An 18,886-nucleotide genomic window follows, 5' to 3' on the forward strand; every position below is an offset into this window, starting at 1 on the left:
TCTCGCGGTCCGGGAGTTCGAGCCCCGCGTCAGGCTCTGGGCTGATGGCTCAGAGCCTGGAGCCTGTTTCCGATTCTGTGTCTCCCTCTCTCTCTCTGCCCCTCCCCCGTTCATGCTCTGTCTCTCTCTGTCCCAAAAATAAATAAAAGGTTGAAAAAAAAAAAAATTAAAAAAAAAAAAAAAAAAGAAAATAACTGTCAGTCCTTCACAAACAAAGTTAGATTAAAAGAGAGGGAATTCTGCAAAGGGGCCCAAACTGTAAGAATACAAACTATTAGCATACATGGGAAGTAATACTTCTTAGTAGTTAAGAATGTGGGCTCAGTGAGGCAGCTGGGTGGCTCACTCGGTTAAGCGTATGACTTCGGCTCAGGTCATGATCGCATGGTCCAGGTTCAAGCCCCCTCTCTCTCAACAATAAACATTAAAAAGAAAATTAAAAAAAAAAATGTGAGCTCAGTAATCAGGCTGTTTTAAGGTTCAAATCCTTACTACCTTTATACCTTGGAATTACTAAACCACTCTGTGCCTCAGTTTCCTCACAAAGGAGCTGCTAAGAGCATTAAATAAGGTGATACATTAGTCCTTAGCATAGTGCCTGACACTTAAAAGTACCTAATAAATGTTGGCCATTATTATTACCATCATCATCACTGGGTACTACCTGTCTTAACACTCAAAACTGACTTTAGGAAAAAATTGGAAATACTTAACTACGCTTTTATCAAAATATTGTAGTTACACTAGAATTAAATCAGAGTACTGGTTACTAAAAGCCTCACAAACCAGTAACTATCCAAGAAACACCAGTAATGCAGTTGGATGCAAGACAACTCATCAGGAAAACAAAACCTGGAAAGATGAGCACCTGGGTGGCTCAGGTGGTTAAACGTCCAGCTCTTAATCTCAGCGCGGGTCATGATCTCACAGTTCATGAGTTCAAGCCCCGCATCAGTCTCAGTGATGACACTGTGGATTCTGTCTCTCCTTCTTTCTGCCTCTCTCCCCACTTGTGCTCTCTCTGTCAAAAATAAATAAATTTATTTAAACTTAAAAACAAACAAACAAAAAAACCTGGAAAGATACTTGGGCCTGTGCTGCAGATGAGTTTGCACCAATTTGGGCAATAGTGGCATAGTCCAGGGGTCAGCAAACTATGGCCAATGGCCAAATCTGTTTGCTTTTGGGCCATGAATTAAGAATGGTTTTTACAGGGGCACCTGGCTCAGTCAACAGAGCATTCGACTCTTGATCTCAGGGCTGTGAGTTTGAGCCCCACAACGTGTAGAGATTACCCTAATTAAGTGAAATGTTATCCTATAAAAAGGAATTACACTCTTCTCATTACTAAACCAATACAATGAAAAAATTATATTCTACCATTACTATTATATTTTGATTTCATTAAAAATCTGTAAAAAAAATTTTAGAAGCCTCAGTTGTTTATATGTTTGACAATTAGATAAATGTTCCTCCTTATTCTCCTCTAACCCTTTCCTTGTTCAACATTATCTACCAAATGTCTCAAAATGTGCCAGATCAAGAGAAGCAACACAAATATATCAACAAACTAAACAAGATAGAAGCCCCTGTCCTTATGGAGCTTCCACATTCTAATAAGTAAAAATAAAATTATATAGTATAAGGTAGTAAAGCATGGAATGTGCAAATAGGGATACAATTTTATTTTTTTACTTATATTTTTTTAAATGTTTTGTTTATTTATTTTCAGAGAGCGAGCGAGAGAGAACATGAGGGGGTAGGATCAGGGAGAGAGAGTCCCAGGCAAGCTCCGTGCTGTCAGCACAGAGCCCAACGCAGGGCTCAAACCCACGAATCATGAGATCATGACCTGAGCCAAAGTCGGAAGCTCAACCACCTGAGCCAACCATGTACCCCTTGATGTTTACTTTTAAGAGACAGGGAAGGGGGAGGAGCAGAGAGAGGAGGGCAGAGGATCCAAAGCGGGCTCTGCACTGACAGCAGAGAGCCCAATGTGGGGCTCAAACCCATGGACTGTGAGATTGTGACCTGAGCTGAAGTCAGACGCTTAACCAACTGAGCCACCCAGATGCCCCCAGGGATACAATTTTAAATAGGATATTCAGGAAAAGTATGACTGAGAAATTCATTTTTAAGCAGACTTGAAGTAAGGGTGAGTCATGTGGATACTCTGCCTGGAACACTTGGGAAAAAAGGTGTTCTAGGCAGAGGGAAGAACAACCAAGAAAGACTCAAGTGTGAGCATGTCTGGCATGTTCCAGGAACAGCAAAGAGGCCAGTGCACCTTGAAAAAAGTGAACAAGAGTGGTCAGAGAGGTCAGACAGAGCAGCACCCACAGATCATGTAAGGGCTTGCAGGCCATGGTAAAAGCTTCTGCTTTCAAAATAAGACCAGATGCCATTAAGGCACTTTGAGCATAGGAGCACAGTCATCTCCCTTATACTATAAGTAGATGAGTGTTCAACTCACAGCATTTCCTATTGATTTGTTAGAGACAAAGAACTTAAAATATGTCACAAGTGGTTCTGTGCTAACAGAAACCCAGTCAGTATCTACAATATTATAAATTGGTAAGAAAAAACATTAAAATCCTAGCAGAAAAATAAACAAAAAATTTGAAGAATGCAACAAGAAATGAAATACACATGAATACACATGAAATACACATGAATACACATGAAAAAAAGTTCAACTACATTATCATCAAAAAGAAATTCAAAATAAAACAGAGTACTATTTATCACCCATTGCTAAGGAAACTGGAAGTAGTGAAAATTGGTTCAGATCTAAAATCCTGTATCTGAAACTACTGGTTTCAAAACACTTCTGAATTTCAGAATATTTTGATTATAGAGAGGTGATAATGCATAAATACCTCATATTAAATAACATTCACAGTTGGGTCTAGGGTAATACCCAGTATTAACCATACATTATTTAAAATTTCCTTAGAGTACCCTAGGAATGTTCAATGCAAGTGAAATAAATAAAGTCTCAGTAGCCTTGGGGCACCTGAGTGGCTCAGTCACCAAAGTGGTTAAGCATCCAATTTTGGTTCAGGTCATGATCTCACAGTTCGTGAGTTCAATCCCCGCATCAGGCTCTGTGCTGACAGCTCAGAGCCTGGAGCCTGCTTCAGACTCTGTGTCTCCCTCTCTCTCTGCCCCTCCCCTGCTCATGCTCTTTGTCTCAAAAATGAAAATAAATAAAATAAAAACATTAAAGTCTCAGTAGCCTCACATCAGTTTAGGTGAAGTTTGGCTGTCAAATTAGTTCTAAAAAGTTTTGTTTTTCAGGGCCTTGGGGATCTCAGAATTGCATATAAGGAACTGTTGATCTATACAATTGCTTTGTAAATAATTATGCTAACACAGATCAAAATCTATAAAAATATCTACATGCAAGGTAGGTGATAATATCACAATCACCTAGAATAACTTTTCCAAATCACAAAACCCCTCCCAATGAAGATTCCTCATTTCCCTATGTAGCTTCTGCAGCAAGCACAGTAACTGATCACAGTCTGGACTGGGCTAGAAAGTTGGAAGTGTAAATAAACCAAATATAGAGATTTTTTAAATTCCAATGTAAATAAAACAATTTGGAAATCCTTGGAGTTTGTAAAAATATTTTATCTCCATGCTATAAGAAATAACTAAAAAAGAAAACATGAATTTAAAAATATTCTAAAATACTGCCTAAATAATTTTAATCTCCTTGGAAAATTCATTCATTCTACTCACTTGAAGTGTAGTCCGTATTAACTAGCACGTATTACAGGCAAGGCACTGTGAATACTGGGAATATGGGAGTGAAGCTTGGAGAGGCAGACAAGGGCTGACCATGAGTTTAGCTTGTATCCTACAGGCAGAGAGAGCCAATACAAAATTCTGAGCAGCGTGTAATGTGATAGGATATGCATGTCAGATTACTCGGGCTACAGTGCCGAGGAGGATTAAAAAGGGCAAAACCCATGGCAGAATGCACTTTAAGGAGACTATTTTACAAGTCCAAACAAGACATGATGAGTTTTTAAAAATATCATTCACCAAAATTTCAGAAGTTTTGCCCAAGGTTCATATTGCCAAACTGAAGCTCAAATGGTAACGGGGATACAGTAGAAAAAAATTAAAGGAGAAAAGGAAACTCAGGGATAAGGAGAGGCAATCTAGACAGAGAGCTAAAAAACAGTATCCACATCTTATACTAGTGGGCAATAGTCAGCAATTCAGGCAAGCAGGGCCTTAGTGGTAGAGATCAGATAAGCAGGTGCTATCCCAGCAATCAGGAAAAACATAATAGGGAAACATGCCTAATTTTATGGTTCTTGATGAAAGGCTTATGAGATAGCAGAGAGCTCCAGTTATAAGACTAGAATTCAGGAATTCAAAAATAGGAGACAGAAAATAGGACAGCAGCAGAAAAGATACAGATTCTGGACTCAAATTAACCTACTTTCAAAACCTAAATCTGCCATTTTCTAGCTGTGAAAGTCTAAACAAACTCAACTTTTTGACCCTCAACTTCTTCACCTATAAAAAGGGGATAACATTACCTATTCTACAGGGTTGTGTGAGAGAATTAAATGAAATACCATATTTTAAAACACATATTTTATTCACCCCTTTCTCTTTTTTTCTTCCATTTTTCATCTAAGCTACTACAAAAAGGAAGTCCTTTGCTTGGCCACAAAGTCTAAAATGCTTCTCCAACTAGGCATTCATTAGATGACTTTAAGTGAAGAAAGTAACACAGATCACTGATGTAAAATGCCTCATGGAGGGCACCTGGGTTGGCTCTGTCAGTTAAGCATCCGACTCTTGATCTCAGCTCAGGTCTTGATCACCGGGTCGTGAGTTCGAGCCCCACATTGGGCTCCACGCTGGGTGTGAGGCCTACTTGAAGAAGGAGGGGGAGGGGGAGGGGGAAGGGGAGGGGGAGGGGAGGGGGAGGGGGAGGGGAGGGGGAGGGGAGGGGAGGGGAGGGGGAGGGGAGGGGAGGGAGGGGGAGGGGAGGGGGAGGAGGAGGAGGAGGAGATGATAAAATAAAATGCCTCATGGGAGCACTAGTTCATACAGAAGAGGTGAAAGTAAATGAGCTGCACAAGTAAAAGGGCCTAAAAAAGTAGAGCAAAGTTCAAATAATTTGAATCAGTTAGCCTAATAGCATATCCACACAATTGAACATGTCACTATACAAAGAAAAAAGAAAAAAGGGAAGAGTTCCCTTATACTGAAGTTAAGGGATCTCCAACATATATTTTAAATGAAAAAACTATGATATAAAACATTAATATGCTGCCTTCTACATAGAAAGGTAGGGGGAAACAGTGATTTATATTTATTATTTCTTTTCTATTTGCAAAAATACTGGTAAAATATACAAAAAATCAAAGTGGCTACCTATAGAGAGCAGGGAAGGGAGAGACAGAACAGTATTAAGACTTCTTGGGGCACCTGGGTGGCTCAGTTGAGCTACTGACTTTGGCCCAGGTCATTATCTTACGGTTCCTGGGTTGGAGCCTCATGTTGGGCTCGGTGCTGACAACTCAGAGCCTGGGGCCTGCTTCAGATTTTCTGTCTCTCTCTCTCTGCCCCTCCCTGGCTCATGCTCTGTCTGACTCTCAAAAATAAATAATGAACATTAAAAAATAAAGACTTCTCAATACATACCTTTTTACATTATTTTAAAATTTGAACCAAACAGACATACTACCAATTAAAAAAGGAAATAAAATTTAAATAAATTTTTAAATATTTGAGAAGTCTGAGTTTGGTAATATATTGTGCTACACTTATTAATTATGACTTATCTGTACATACTTTAGCTATATACTAACATAACTATGATTTATCTGTATATATTTCTAGCACTATAATAAATTTTAAGTTCCTCCAAAGAAAGTATAATCTCCTTGAAAATAAAGATCATGTCTTATTCATTCTGTAACCCCACTGCCAAGCACAGTGGATGAAATGACCACTATAGTTTCTTTCTCTTAATCCCCCAAATGTTAAGCTGTCTGTAACCTTAAAAACAAACAAACAGACAAAAAAACACAACAACAAAAAACCTTTTTCTTGGTTCTGGCCCCTATTCCACCACGAATAGGGGACAAGAGATCTTCCTTCTTCCCTCTATGTGCTCAAATTTCTTGGAGCTATTCAGTCTACATTCATTGTACGTCTAATTTCTCAATTTAGTTTTCCATTACACCCCTCTATTTTAACTCTTCTGCTAAGACAATAATACTCAAACTTTAGTGTTTCTCGGAACAATCATAGTAGCATTTAAGCAGATTTCCTACACCAGCACCTCCCCATTCTTCACCTCGCCTTTTAATAATCTATAAAGTCTGAAATGAAACCTGGGGAATTGATGTTTTTAATCAGTATCTCATTTAATTCTTTTTTTAAATTTTTTTAATGTTTATTTATTTTTGAGAGAGAGAGAGACAGAGCATGAGTGGGGAGGGGCAGAGACAGAGAGGGAGACACAGAATCCAAAACAGGCTCCAGGCTCCGAGCTGTCAGCACAGAGCCTGACACAGGGCTTGAACCCAAAAATGGTGAGATCATGACCTGAGCCAAAGTCAGAAGCTTAATCGACTGAGCCAACCAGGCACCCCAGTATCTCATTTAATTCTGTTACAAGTGGCCTGCCTGAACACATTAGAAAAAGAATCAGCTAAGGTCATCAGTAACTTTCCAATAGCCAAATTCAAAGCATTTTGCTGCTCTCTCTCAGCAGTATTTGACACCTCCCTGGAACTCCTTCCTTCATCACACTCTACCATACAACTAGACTCCTCTCTCACCATTTAGTCTTCTTTGCTTCTAAGAGACACACGCTTCGTAAGGAGTCATACCCACTGCTTCAACTACCACCTATACAATCCTAAATCCTGACATTTTGAATTCCAGAGGCTACAAAGCATAGGAGGAAAAAAAATAAAAAAGATGCTTTAGCAACACGCAAATCTGAATTCAAAGTATTTGCTCTATTTACGTGGTAACATGCCTAAAGTTACATACTTTTCTGAATTTCCCTTTTGTTCTCCTTTAAAACTGAGAACACCTTTCTAACAAGTTTTTGTTCAGATTAAATGAAAAAAATAGAAAGATTAAATGAGAAGTTTCTTTCACTTCCTAGCATGCCCAGAGGACCCCATGCCATGGGCCTCAGAGGTGTCAGGCAGGAGACAGCTGGCCTGTGGTTAGAAGACTGGCACATAAGGGGACTGAGAAAATGAGTAAATATACTGAGAATAACGAGAGCCAATTTCATACTTTGGAGAAGGATTTCCAAATACAGAATGGGGGAAGACCAGAAAGAACCATGAGGTATTGAATTGGAACTGGATGTAGCAGTGTAAACTTTGTAAATACATATATATATATATAATATATATAAATATATATACGTCATTAGATACAGAAATAGACTGAGATGTGTACATATATATACCTATACTTCCTAGCTGTGCCCACTCTAGAAGTGATTATACCCCAGTAGAAATGAGCTTACTAAGCATACAAATCTTGGTTTCTACTCTACTAAAAGAACTCACAATTCCTTGGGAAAATATATGATTCCAGAGCTGAGACAGAAAAAGTATGAGTCTGGAACATCCTGTGCCAGAAAGTAAGGAAAGACTCAAAGGATGGGGACATATCAAAAAGACTCAGGAGCCATCCTGAAAGGGGGGGGGGGGGGGGCAGTGCCACTAGCCAAATCTAGGACAATTTCAACAATAACAACAACAAAAAAATTAAAAATAACAATACAACCCACCGAATAGGAATAGAAATCCTTGAGTACATATTGATATAAATAAATGAATGAATAAATAAATGCATGGGGAAGAAGGGAGACGTGTTTTCAGGAGAACATCAAACAGCAAATGCAGACAGCAACCTTCATAGTAGTAGCTGATTCAGGCAGATTGCAGAAGTCATCAGTGGTCCCATAGACTGATGGATGGAAGTTTGAGGAAGAATCAAATACTTGGAGCCTTGGAGCTCTTCTCACAAAAGACACACCAATTACAAAAGTAAAAATGATGACTTTACAGTATAGAAACTCAGTAAACATGAACATAACAATGTGTTCAGAGTAAACATCACAGTGGTGGGACAACACTGTATGCATCCTAGTGATAGACTAAGAACAGCACATCATTTCTATGGTATTCCTGCCAACAATGCATTTAGTCTACACATGAGCAAACCAACAGATGAACCGAAGTGAAGGGATATCTTTCAGAATAAAAAAGGTCAAGGTCATACAAGACAGAAATATTGAGGAAATGTTTCAAACTGAAGAGACTAAAGAGACATTATAATTAAATGTAATGTAAGATCCTAAGTTGGATCCTAAACCAAAAAGAAAAGAGAAAAACTGCTGGGACAACTGGAAAATTCTGAATGGCATCTGGCAATCTGAAGGCACTGTTATATCAATGTTAACTGTCTGATTTGGTAATTATATAAGAGACTATCCAGGTTTTGGTAAAGACACACTGATTATTTAGGAGTGATGGGCATCATGTGTGCTACTTGCTCTCAAATGGTTCAGAAACAGTCCAATGAAATAAAAAATGGTACATTCCTCTGAAATGGCTGGAAGTAGGGATGAAAATGAGAGACCAGAAATGAGATAACTAGGTAGTCTCACTAAAATTTGAGAATCCACTAAGATATCGCAGAGAGAAAGGGTCAAAGACAAAAGTTCCTTCTTTGGGCATCTGGAAGAAAAGGCCACACTTGGGTCCACTACCGTGAGCCACGCACAAAGATGTTGCATGCTTAACTTGTGTACACACACAGTATACACACTATATACAGAGTATATACCACATATGGCATATATATGGTATATACTGTGTGTGTGTGTAAAATTATTCAAGGAAAATATTTTTAGTAAGAATAATTCAAGGAAAAAATTGGTTGAAGGAGATTCAAGAGCTCTTTGTGCTGTTCTTGCAACTTTTCTATAGGTTTGAAATTATTTCAAAATAAATTAATTTTTAAAATTCAGTAAGAATTCATGACAACCTTGTGCCTAGCAAAATGCATGGCTCACTGTATGTACTCAATAAAAATTATTTGGCCTTAGAGCTGCCCAAAGAAGAAATCTTGGTATCATCATCAACTCTTTTCCTCTTTCCCTTATATCCAAATGGACACTCAGTTCTAGTGAAACTACCTAATCAGTTTTCGGTTGTAGTCCCACATCCTCATTTTCATCTCCCCGTTTCCAGCTATAATCTCTCACCTGGACCACTGCAAGAGCATCCTAACTGGTCTCTCTAGCCTCATGTTTGCACCATCCTTACATCCTTGCATCATTATCTACAAGTCAGGAGTTACCTTTCAAAACCCACATCTAATCTTATTCCATTATTTAAATATGGATAATTGCTCCCTAATGCAAATTCTGATTTCCTAAGAGGCAGACTAAACATTTGTGTAGGGCACTAGCAAAAAGTACACCTAAAAGGAGTACCAAAAAGATATTTCACACACACACACACACACAACAATGAAGTAGTAATTACTGGGGGGGGGGGGGGGGGGAGAAGGGCAGGTTAAAAAGGGGACTTTGATTTGATCTCCTTTGTGTTTATTTTAGGATTTGATATTGGTTATACTTTTTATTACATGTGGGAATGCCAGGGGTGAGTGGGTACCATAAACTTGCCAATACTTAGAGCCTCTAGAACACAGTACCTTTCCCAATCTTTTCCTAACTTGGCACCAAAGAAAATAATTTTTAGCACACTGGAATAAGCCAACACTATAGGAGGTCAAAAGAAGCCATCTAGGGGTTCCAATATGCCCAGGACCGATAGCCTGATTGGTACCTTGCTCTCTGGCACACATGTGAACCATTCATGGCACACCAGTTGGGAAGTTCTAAAGTTCTTACTATAATTCCACTCAAAGCCCAAATAAGGACCCTCAGAAGGTTTCATCCACATAGTCGACACATACATACAGGAACACAGATTCCACACAAAATCAGACACCAAGAGCCAGCCCACAAAGACACACATATACAAGACAACCTGTATTTTTCCAAATACACTATGCACCCTTTCATACTTCTGACATTTTGTACATGCTGTTCTCTCTACCCAGATCACTTCCAATCCGTCCTCCAAGACACTGCTCAAATGCCACATCTCATTTCCCCCAGATCTTATTACACTTGTCACTATGAATTGTAATTGTTTGTTGACATGTGTTACCATCCTAGAATTAGAGCTCAAGGACAACAATCATGTCCTATTTACCTGTATACCACTGATCCCTATAACAGACATTCAAATATTTGTTTAATTCACATATAAATGAGTGTTTACTATGTCATTCCCCCAATAAGCCAAAATTTCCAAAATACATTAATTAAAACCATAAGGTAAAATTTTACAATCAAATTAGCATTTTTTTTTCCAAAACAAGATTGCCCATTTCTCTGAGAGAAACCTGGCATAGAAAAATTCATACCACTGGACCATTATCCTAGTTTTAAACTGAGGAAATAAACAAGCTATGAGCACAGAGATACTCACTGTAGATTATAGGAGTAGAAATTTCAGAAACAGCAAAATGTTTAACAAAAAGTAAATGACTAAATCAATCACCTGATTGATAAATCATCTGAACTGCTAAGCAACTGTTTAAGTTATACTCATGATGGGAATGGGAAAATGAGAAAAATATGATCACCTACCATTTATTGACCATCTTTTCTATTTAAAGAGTACTACATGCTTTATACATATTATCCTAATCATTACAACAATTCAAGGACAAGTATTCTTACCCTAATTTCACAGACAAGGAAGTAGGCTTGAAGGTTATATAATTTGTCCAAAGTTTTTGAGATCAGACTCCAACCTACATCAATGTGACTTCAAAGTCTATCATCTTTTTCCTACATTGCAATGCTTCTACTATATGTTTCAAATATATTAAACTCAAAACTGTATCTCTACCATACAACTTAATTTTAAAAGTATGGACAATTGCCTGGAAAAAAAACAAAAATATCTATTAAATGGTAATTAAGGGTGAATGTTGTGACAGTATCATTTTTTTATATTAGCGACTCTTTGAAGCCGAATTGCTAGGCAATGAACTGAACTCCTGAGGCAGTAAAAAAGAACTCCCATTTTAATTTTTTTTATATATTTTTATTAAGGACACAGAACAGGTAACATTGTAAAAACTTAAGAAGGATGTACGCAACTAACTATATTTAAAAATCATATATTAAGCCCAGGGTGCTTATTACTAGGATTGAAAACCTGTCGATCATGACTGGATTAAGCAGCATTCTTCCAGGGAAAAAAGACTGAATTTTGAGGAAGACTTAAAGAGGAGGCACATGAATTGGAGACAGGAATGTTTCAACTGAGGAAACAAGGGCAGTGGAAAACACAAGAGTATTTTCTTTTTAAGCAAGAATGAGAAACAAAGTTGGTGAGATGAAGTGGGTAGAAAGCCTTCAAGGCCAAGTTGATATGTTTGGAATTAATTTGATAAGTAACAGGGAACTGTAACAGACACGTTCTTAAATGGGAAGGTGGCATGCTAAATAAAAATTTAAAAATTCAAAAAAAATATTTAAAAATTCAAACTTCAGGGGTGCCTGCGTGGCTCAGTTGGTGGGGCATCTGACTTCAGCTCAGGTCATGATCTCATGGTTCATGGATTCAAGCCCGGTGTCAGGCTCTGTCCTAACAACTCAGAGCCTGGAGCCTGCTTTGGATTCTCTGTCTGCCTCTCTGTCTCTCTCTCTGACCCTCTCCCACTCACGCTGTCTCTCTCTCTCTCTCTCTCTCTCTCTCTCAAAAATAAACATTAAAAAAAAAAAAAATTCAAACTTTGTTCCAAGGAAAGCACTGCCTTGAATTTAAACAATACTTAATAACTGGAGGGGAGGGGGGAGGCAGGAGGGGGGAATCCATTATCCATTATGTGTGCTTTATACATATTACCCTTCTGAAAAAGAAAAACTAACTAAAGAAAAAAGTTTAAATAATGGGTAAATATATTGGTAAGAGGAATCCTTTCAGATACAATGCTTTCAAATATTAAGTGCCACTGTATATTTTAGTAAGAATCACAGAACTCTAGAGCAAGAAGGGGCGCTGGAGATAATCTTTTCAGTGACAACCTCTTCATTTTCCCAATGGATTAAATTGAGGCTCAAAATCAAATAATTTGCTTAATGTCATATATAAACTAGTGGAAGATTCAATACTAAAACTCAGATTTTCTAGGCAGCAAGATCTAAAGCTGTGCTATCCAATATTATAGCCACTAGCAACAACTGGTTATTTACATTTAAACTGGTTAAAATTAAATACAATTTTAAATTCGGTTCCTCAGGCAGGACAGTCACATTCAAGTGCTCCATGCCACATATGATTAACGGCTACCATACCTGACAGTGCAGAAAAAGAGTATTTCCATCACTGTAGAAAGTTTAATTGGACAGCTTATTCTTCAGAATAAGCTTCAGAGTCAGACAGACCTAGTTTCAATTCTACTTATTGCAGTGTGGTCCTAGTTATTTAATTGCTCTTTGACCCCATTTGGGGGAGGGAGGAAGCAGGGAATTCATAATACCTACCTCACAAAGTGTACTTGATGACTACGTAAGACAACACAAAATGCTCCTTTACATTATCTGGCGCGTAACGGACATTAAACATTTCCCTTGTGTATCCTTTTATCTTTCTACTCCTCTATATAACTTCTTGGTTAAAAGATACAAACACAAGAATGCCCAAATTAGTATCTTCCCCTCAAGATAATCCACAGCACCTACTTTTCCATCTGTTCCTACCAATTTTTTCAAATACTTACACCTTTCTTCTAGCGTTGCTACTTAGGAGTAACAAAATGAAGAACGAAGGGGGGGGGAGGGAGATGCCTCTAACAAAGTTTAGAGAATGTAATAAATATCCCCTCTTATTTCCCACCCTGTTGTATATATGACTATACTGACTGACCATGCAAAGGAAAAGAAATATACTACACTGTTCCTAGATCCTGAACTTCCACACCAATAAAGACGATTCTACAGTACTTCTACATTATATTCCTTATCACCATCTGTACTATTAGTTGAATATTAAATGAAGAAATAACACCTTCATCTTACAATACTTTCCAGGTAAACAGGAATAAAAAAGGATTTCCAGCGTGTTAAACTATCCTTCAAGGCTTCACAGCTTCATCTACTAAACTGACAAATTTAACAAATCTAGACTACAGCATATAAAAAATTTTACATCATGCATGCGTTTACCCAGAAAAACAACAAAATTCAACTCAGTGTGTAGCCAGTGAATTTCCACCAATACTAAATTTCACGTAGGGACAACAATTCATATTTAGCCACATAGTTAAACAGACTTGCCATTTCGCATGAGGTCACCAATTTTACACTCCTAAAAACTAACACAAAAAAATCAAAGAACTTTTAAACAGTCATGTTTAAACATCCACAAAACAAGATTTCTACGTATTTTTTAAAGCTTTCTTATTGCTTAAAACGGACCATATCAACTCACAAAAGGGGGGGCAGGGGAGTGTCCTCCCAGTGTCTCCTTGAAATTTATCTGGCATTCTCTTACCTCAGTCCTTAAAGATAATTTACTCAAAAACATGACCAATGCTCCCCCATAAAGGGTTCAGAATAAGTCAAATAAATGCCAAAGAGATAACACTGCACCTTGTACTGTCACTTTACAACTCAAATAATTTTTTTAGACAAAACTAAAATATTTTGAATATACAAATCATAAAGACTAACAATATTCAATGGGGGGGAGTCACATAAAATTTTTTTTGATGAAAAAAGTCTTTATTACTATCCTACATAAAGTACTTTATACATTGAAAACAGTTAGGCTTCTATGCCTGAACCGATGAAACCTAATTTGTGACAGTCTGTAATTTTTTAAAGTCCTTCAATAATAATGAAGTGTACGTTGGTCACATTAGAATAGGTCAAATGAATTTTCCTGAGGCTGCATTCTAAGTACATCTGACCCAGAAAGTATTTTTAGCAAGTGTGTTCAATCAATGCTGGTTTTATGCCTAGCCTAAATTAGAAATTGGGTGTCACAAATTTGAAGTAACAAAGTTAGTAGGGACATTTTAAAAGATATTCAGTTAGAACATAAAAAACCAAGTATGAAACAATTCTATACCCACAGCCCAGAAGCTAAGCAGGTTAGAAAGCAGGCAATAAGAAAGTTACATCCTCTCCATTACTACTTTTGAAGAACGTGTGATTTTCCAACTTAATAAACTGTAGCCTACTCAACATTAATAAATACGAAAAAATAGTCATGGCTCCTTGTGTTTAGCTCCTGGCCAAATGTTTAAAACAGATTAACTAAATCATAAATATCTCCATGTACTAAGAGACTATGATTTTCTTCTTATAAACCAAACCACTCAAGAACATGAGAATATGGGACCACACGTTTCAGTGAAAAACGGTAACAAAGATATGTGTGTCATTAAAAACAAACAAACAAACAAAACAGAGACATAAAAACAGCTTTGTGGTAACTGGAGCATAAATTTATTCTGACAAAAAATGGTGGGATCGACAAAAGACCGCACTCTTTTATTATGAGTCAGTAAAGAAGTTCTATACAATACACAAACTTCTGCTTATGAAAAACCTTTTTTGAAAAAAATCTATAGGTTGAATTTATATTCATCAAATTCAAGATCTAACTGATACATCTAGCTCTACTCCAGTAAGCAAGCACACCTTGGACTGAGCAATCATTTATTTTAAGGTCAGTTCCTCCTCCCTTAAAAAAAATGAAAAATAATTTTTTTTTCTTTGACACGTTAAAGTTCAAAAATTAGGGTAAAAAATCTGGGCTTTAACTGTTCCATGATCTTTTCCCTTAAATCATCTTTTATAAGTCGGATCTGTTGGCTTTTGGGTTAGGTTCCCCCCCGCCCCCATAAACACGTTTTAAGCTGTACTGTTTCAGCTAGACCCACGATCTGGTCACATAAACCTAATATTACTCCAACTCTGATTTAAAAGCAGTTAGTACATTGCAGATATACAGGTTCCCCCGAACAAGCGCTTGAAAAGCCTACAATTCGTTGTCTGTACTGGTGTCACAATATAAGGTAACCCTACACATAAAAGCCTCCCATTTCAAATTTCGCAGAAACACCGATACATGTATCTTTGCAACTGTAAACTGTTCCATCCTAAGGAAACCTTGGGAAATGCATCGGTATCGTCTACTTAGCTACATCTCAACTTTTTTTTTTGGCCCAACTACAGATTCCTAAACACAAGTATATACCGGTAGAATCACAAGAGGCTTAAAACTTCAACGGTAGAGACAGTTTGCCCATGCAGCAGAAGCAAGAAGCACTCACATGAGCCCATTAAAAAACAGAAACAAAACCAAAAAGAAAGCCTACCAACGATGGAAAACTCAGAAGATTCCAAAACCTTACCTAGAGTTTAGGTACTGTGGAACATTCCATCTCCGCACCGATTCCATCCCCTTCTCCCTTCTCCCTTCGCTCACCCGTAACAGATTCCAGCACTAACCCCAGGAGCTGCGGGAGCAGAGGTCCCGAGAAGAAAGGGGGGCGGGGGTACAAGCATCATTTTTCCCCTTCTCTGAAATCAACCTAGTGCCTCCGGCTTGCCCTACCTGGCTCGCCTCCCACACCCAGGTAACAGCCTCGCGCGCCTCGCAGGGCCGAGACGCCGGCCGGAACCCCAGAGCCTCTTACCTTCGGTGCACAGCCGCGTCCTCTCGGCTGGAGAAGAAAAGCCTCGAGGCCCGGGCGCGCCGGGGCGAAGCGCGTCCGCCGCGCGGCTCCCGGGGGCTCCCTCAGCGCCCCCCCAGCAGCCGCCGCCGCAGCGGCCGCGCCACGGCCCCGAGCCGCCAGCACCACCTCATACTGCGGGGCTGCAGCGGGCCGGCGCCGCCGGGGAGGCGGGAGGGAGGCGGGCGGCCGGCGCGCTCTCCCACCTCCCTGCGGGGATGAGATAATCCACACACCCCCAAAGTGCCGTGGGGGAGGGGAGCCCTGGGGCGGGGGGCCTGGCCCCAAACCTCGGACCCTTCGGCCAAAGCCAAGTCTCTCCTGTCCCCGACTCAGGCCCGGAATTCAGCCCCCGGGGACCCAGGAGTCCTGAGAGAACAATGTGGGGGGGCCGCGAGGAGCGGAAAAGCGCGCAGCGCGGTGTGAGCGGGCGGGTAATCCGGGGCAGCGTTTGTGTGTGAGAGTGCAAGAGGAGCTCAACCTCCCCCCTCCTTCTCCTCCTCCTCTTCCTCCTCCTCCTCCTCCTCCTCCGTCTCCTCCTCCTCCCTCAAGCACACCCCGTCTCCCAGGCCACAGCATAGCAACCGAACATGGCGGCTGCGCAGACGCCGCCACTCAGCGGCCGGGAGCGGCGGCGGCCGCAACTGGAGGCGATCTCGCGAGAGGGGAGGCCAAAAACCCTCCCAGCTAGAGCCGACAGGAGAGGTTGCACCCGCGCGCGAGCGGGGGGACACGCAGGTGCGAAGGAGGCCGGACCTGGGTAGGTTGGGGAGGGAGGGCTGGGAGGAGGGGGCGGGGCGCTGTGGCCCCGCCCCATGCCCCAGCAGCGATTGGTTACTTGAACTGCGACCCCTGCTGGACCTACTGACCTAAGGGACCGGCCGAGGAGCAGAAACCTAAGTTTTAAAGGGGAAAACCGGACCTCTGGGCCCCAAATGTCCCAACTTCAGTGCTGATAGAGGATACAGGTTTTAGGATGTAGTTTTGAATCATTTCCTCTCCTAAATATAGACTCTAAAACAAAGAACAAACAATGTTCTTTTACGAAACAAACGTCTGGGTGCCTTCTGTGTTCCAGGAGCGGTGTGCTTTTAAAAATTGAATTAATTCATCATGATAACACATATGAATTTGGTGTTATCACACCAGGGGTTTTAGCCACGTGCATTCATATTTTACTGATGGTACAAACTTATTTGTGATAAGACAGATGCCTACGGGCTGGGTGATCTCAGCTGAAATGATGAGAGGGGGGATTTGGGGACCGTCGCACTTTCTTTTTGCAATCATTTTTGTCCCTGTCCTTTCCTGTAGCCTGGTGCCTTCTTGCTCTTCCTTGCTTTTAGCTTCAGTACCCCACCAGAGCCGAGGTCACACAAGCGTTCTTTCAAGCAGCGCTTTGTCTCCAAGCCAACAAAATGCCTCTTTATTAATCAGGACAGGTTTTTACAAGATGAAATCTTGTAAATTTATACAGATCTGTGAAAGACAGCGATTTCTATTGACTCTCTTCTCCTTCGCATGCCTGCATTTTAAAAAGACAGCTTGGGGGCGCCTGGGTGGCGCAGTCGGTTAAGCGTCCGACTTCAGCCAGGTCACGATCTCGCGCTCCGTGAGTTCGAGCCCCGCGTCGGGCTCTGGGCTGATGGCTCAGAGCCTGGAGCCTGCTTCCGATTCTGTGTCTCCCTCTCTCTCTGCCCCTCCCCCGTTCATGCTCTGTCTCTCTCTGTCCCAAAAAATAAATAAATGTTGAAAAAAAATTTAAAAAAAATAAAAAATAAAAAGACAGCTTGTCAGTCCGTATTTTTCCTGCTTTACCTCTTCTACTGACTGTCCTTCTCAGAGCTTAGCTCCAGCAAGTGTTCATTCATCCTCCCCCAAATATGCTTTCCTGCCTCTAGCTCTCCTTTTTCCATGCCTTTGTTCATACTATTCCCCCTACTAAAATGCTGTTCATTTCATCTCCACTTATCAACATCCAGTCATCCTTCCGACCTAAGGTCATGTGGGACTTCCACCAGAAGTAAGAATTCCTTCCTCCTTTGACATTTGTAGTTCTTGGTTTATACCTCCCTTCTGTTTTTAATAGGATACTTATGCTTGTGTGGGCCTTATGGCCACTACTACCTGATAACCCATTGAGGGCAATCATCTTTGTATCAAACTTGTAATATAAATACAGCTGGAGTCTCCACGTTGGAGGGGTTGAAGGAGACATTTTTTTGTTTTGGGAACCTCCATACAATGAGACCTTTAGATAAACAAATGTAAGACTCATATCCATCTACTGTTCTTTGGGAAAATTATGAAGTCATTCTTTAAAAACTTGATATATATGGGGCACTTGGGTGGCTTAGTCAGTTAAGCATCTGACTTCAGCTCAGATTATGATCTCACGGTTTGTGGGTTCGAGCCCTGCATCTCTCTGCTGTCAGTGCAGAGCCTGCTTAGGGTTCTCTGTCTCCTTCTCTTTCTGCCCCTACACTGCACATGTGCACTCTCTCTCTCTCCCTCTCTTTCTCAAAAATAAACATTTTTAAAAATTGATATATAATTCACATACCATAACATTCATCCTTTTAAAGTGTACAGGAGCACCTGGGTGGTTCAGTGGGTTAGGAGTCCAACTTGGGCTCAAGTCATGGTCTCGTGGTTCGTGGGTTTGAACCCTGTGTCAGGCACTGTGCTGACAGCCCCTCCCCCGCACATGCTCTGTGTGTGTGTGTGTGTGTGTGTGTGTGTGTGTGTGTCTCAAAAATAAATGAACACTTAAAAAATAATAATAATAAAGTGTACAGTTTAGTGCTTTGTAGTATATTTGCAGAGTTGTGCAACCATCACCACTATCTACTTCCACAACATCATCACCCCCAAAAACCTCTCATACCCATTAGCAGCCACTCTTCACTCCCTCCTCTACCAGCCCCTGACAACCACTAATCTACTTTCTGCCTGTATAGGTTTGCCTACTCTGGACATGTCATATAAATGAAATCATACATACTGTAAATTCTCTACAAAAATATGTAAATTTTTG

The 18,886-nt window shown here is 40.2% G+C and overlaps 1 protein-coding gene across 2 annotated transcripts in view; it reads right to left on the reverse strand.

Moving 5' to 3' along the window:
* The window catches only part of PTPN4 (protein tyrosine phosphatase non-receptor type 4), a 226,346-nt gene extending 210,474 nt beyond the window's left edge, over window positions 1-15,872 (reverse strand). For both annotated transcript variants that reach the window (XM_030324799.1, XM_030324797.1), the window contains exon 1: window positions 15,814-15,872. The gene's annotated coding sequence lies outside the window, so the exon portion shown is untranslated. The remainder of the gene's footprint in view (window positions 1-15,813) is intronic.
* Between the last annotated feature and the right edge of the window lie 3,014 nt (window positions 15,873-18,886).

This window comes from Lynx canadensis, chromosome C1 (genome assembly GCF_007474595.2).
Source record: "Lynx canadensis isolate LIC74 chromosome C1, mLynCan4.pri.v2, whole genome shotgun sequence".
NCBI classification, from domain to species: domain Eukaryota; kingdom Metazoa; phylum Chordata; class Mammalia; order Carnivora; family Felidae; genus Lynx; species Lynx canadensis.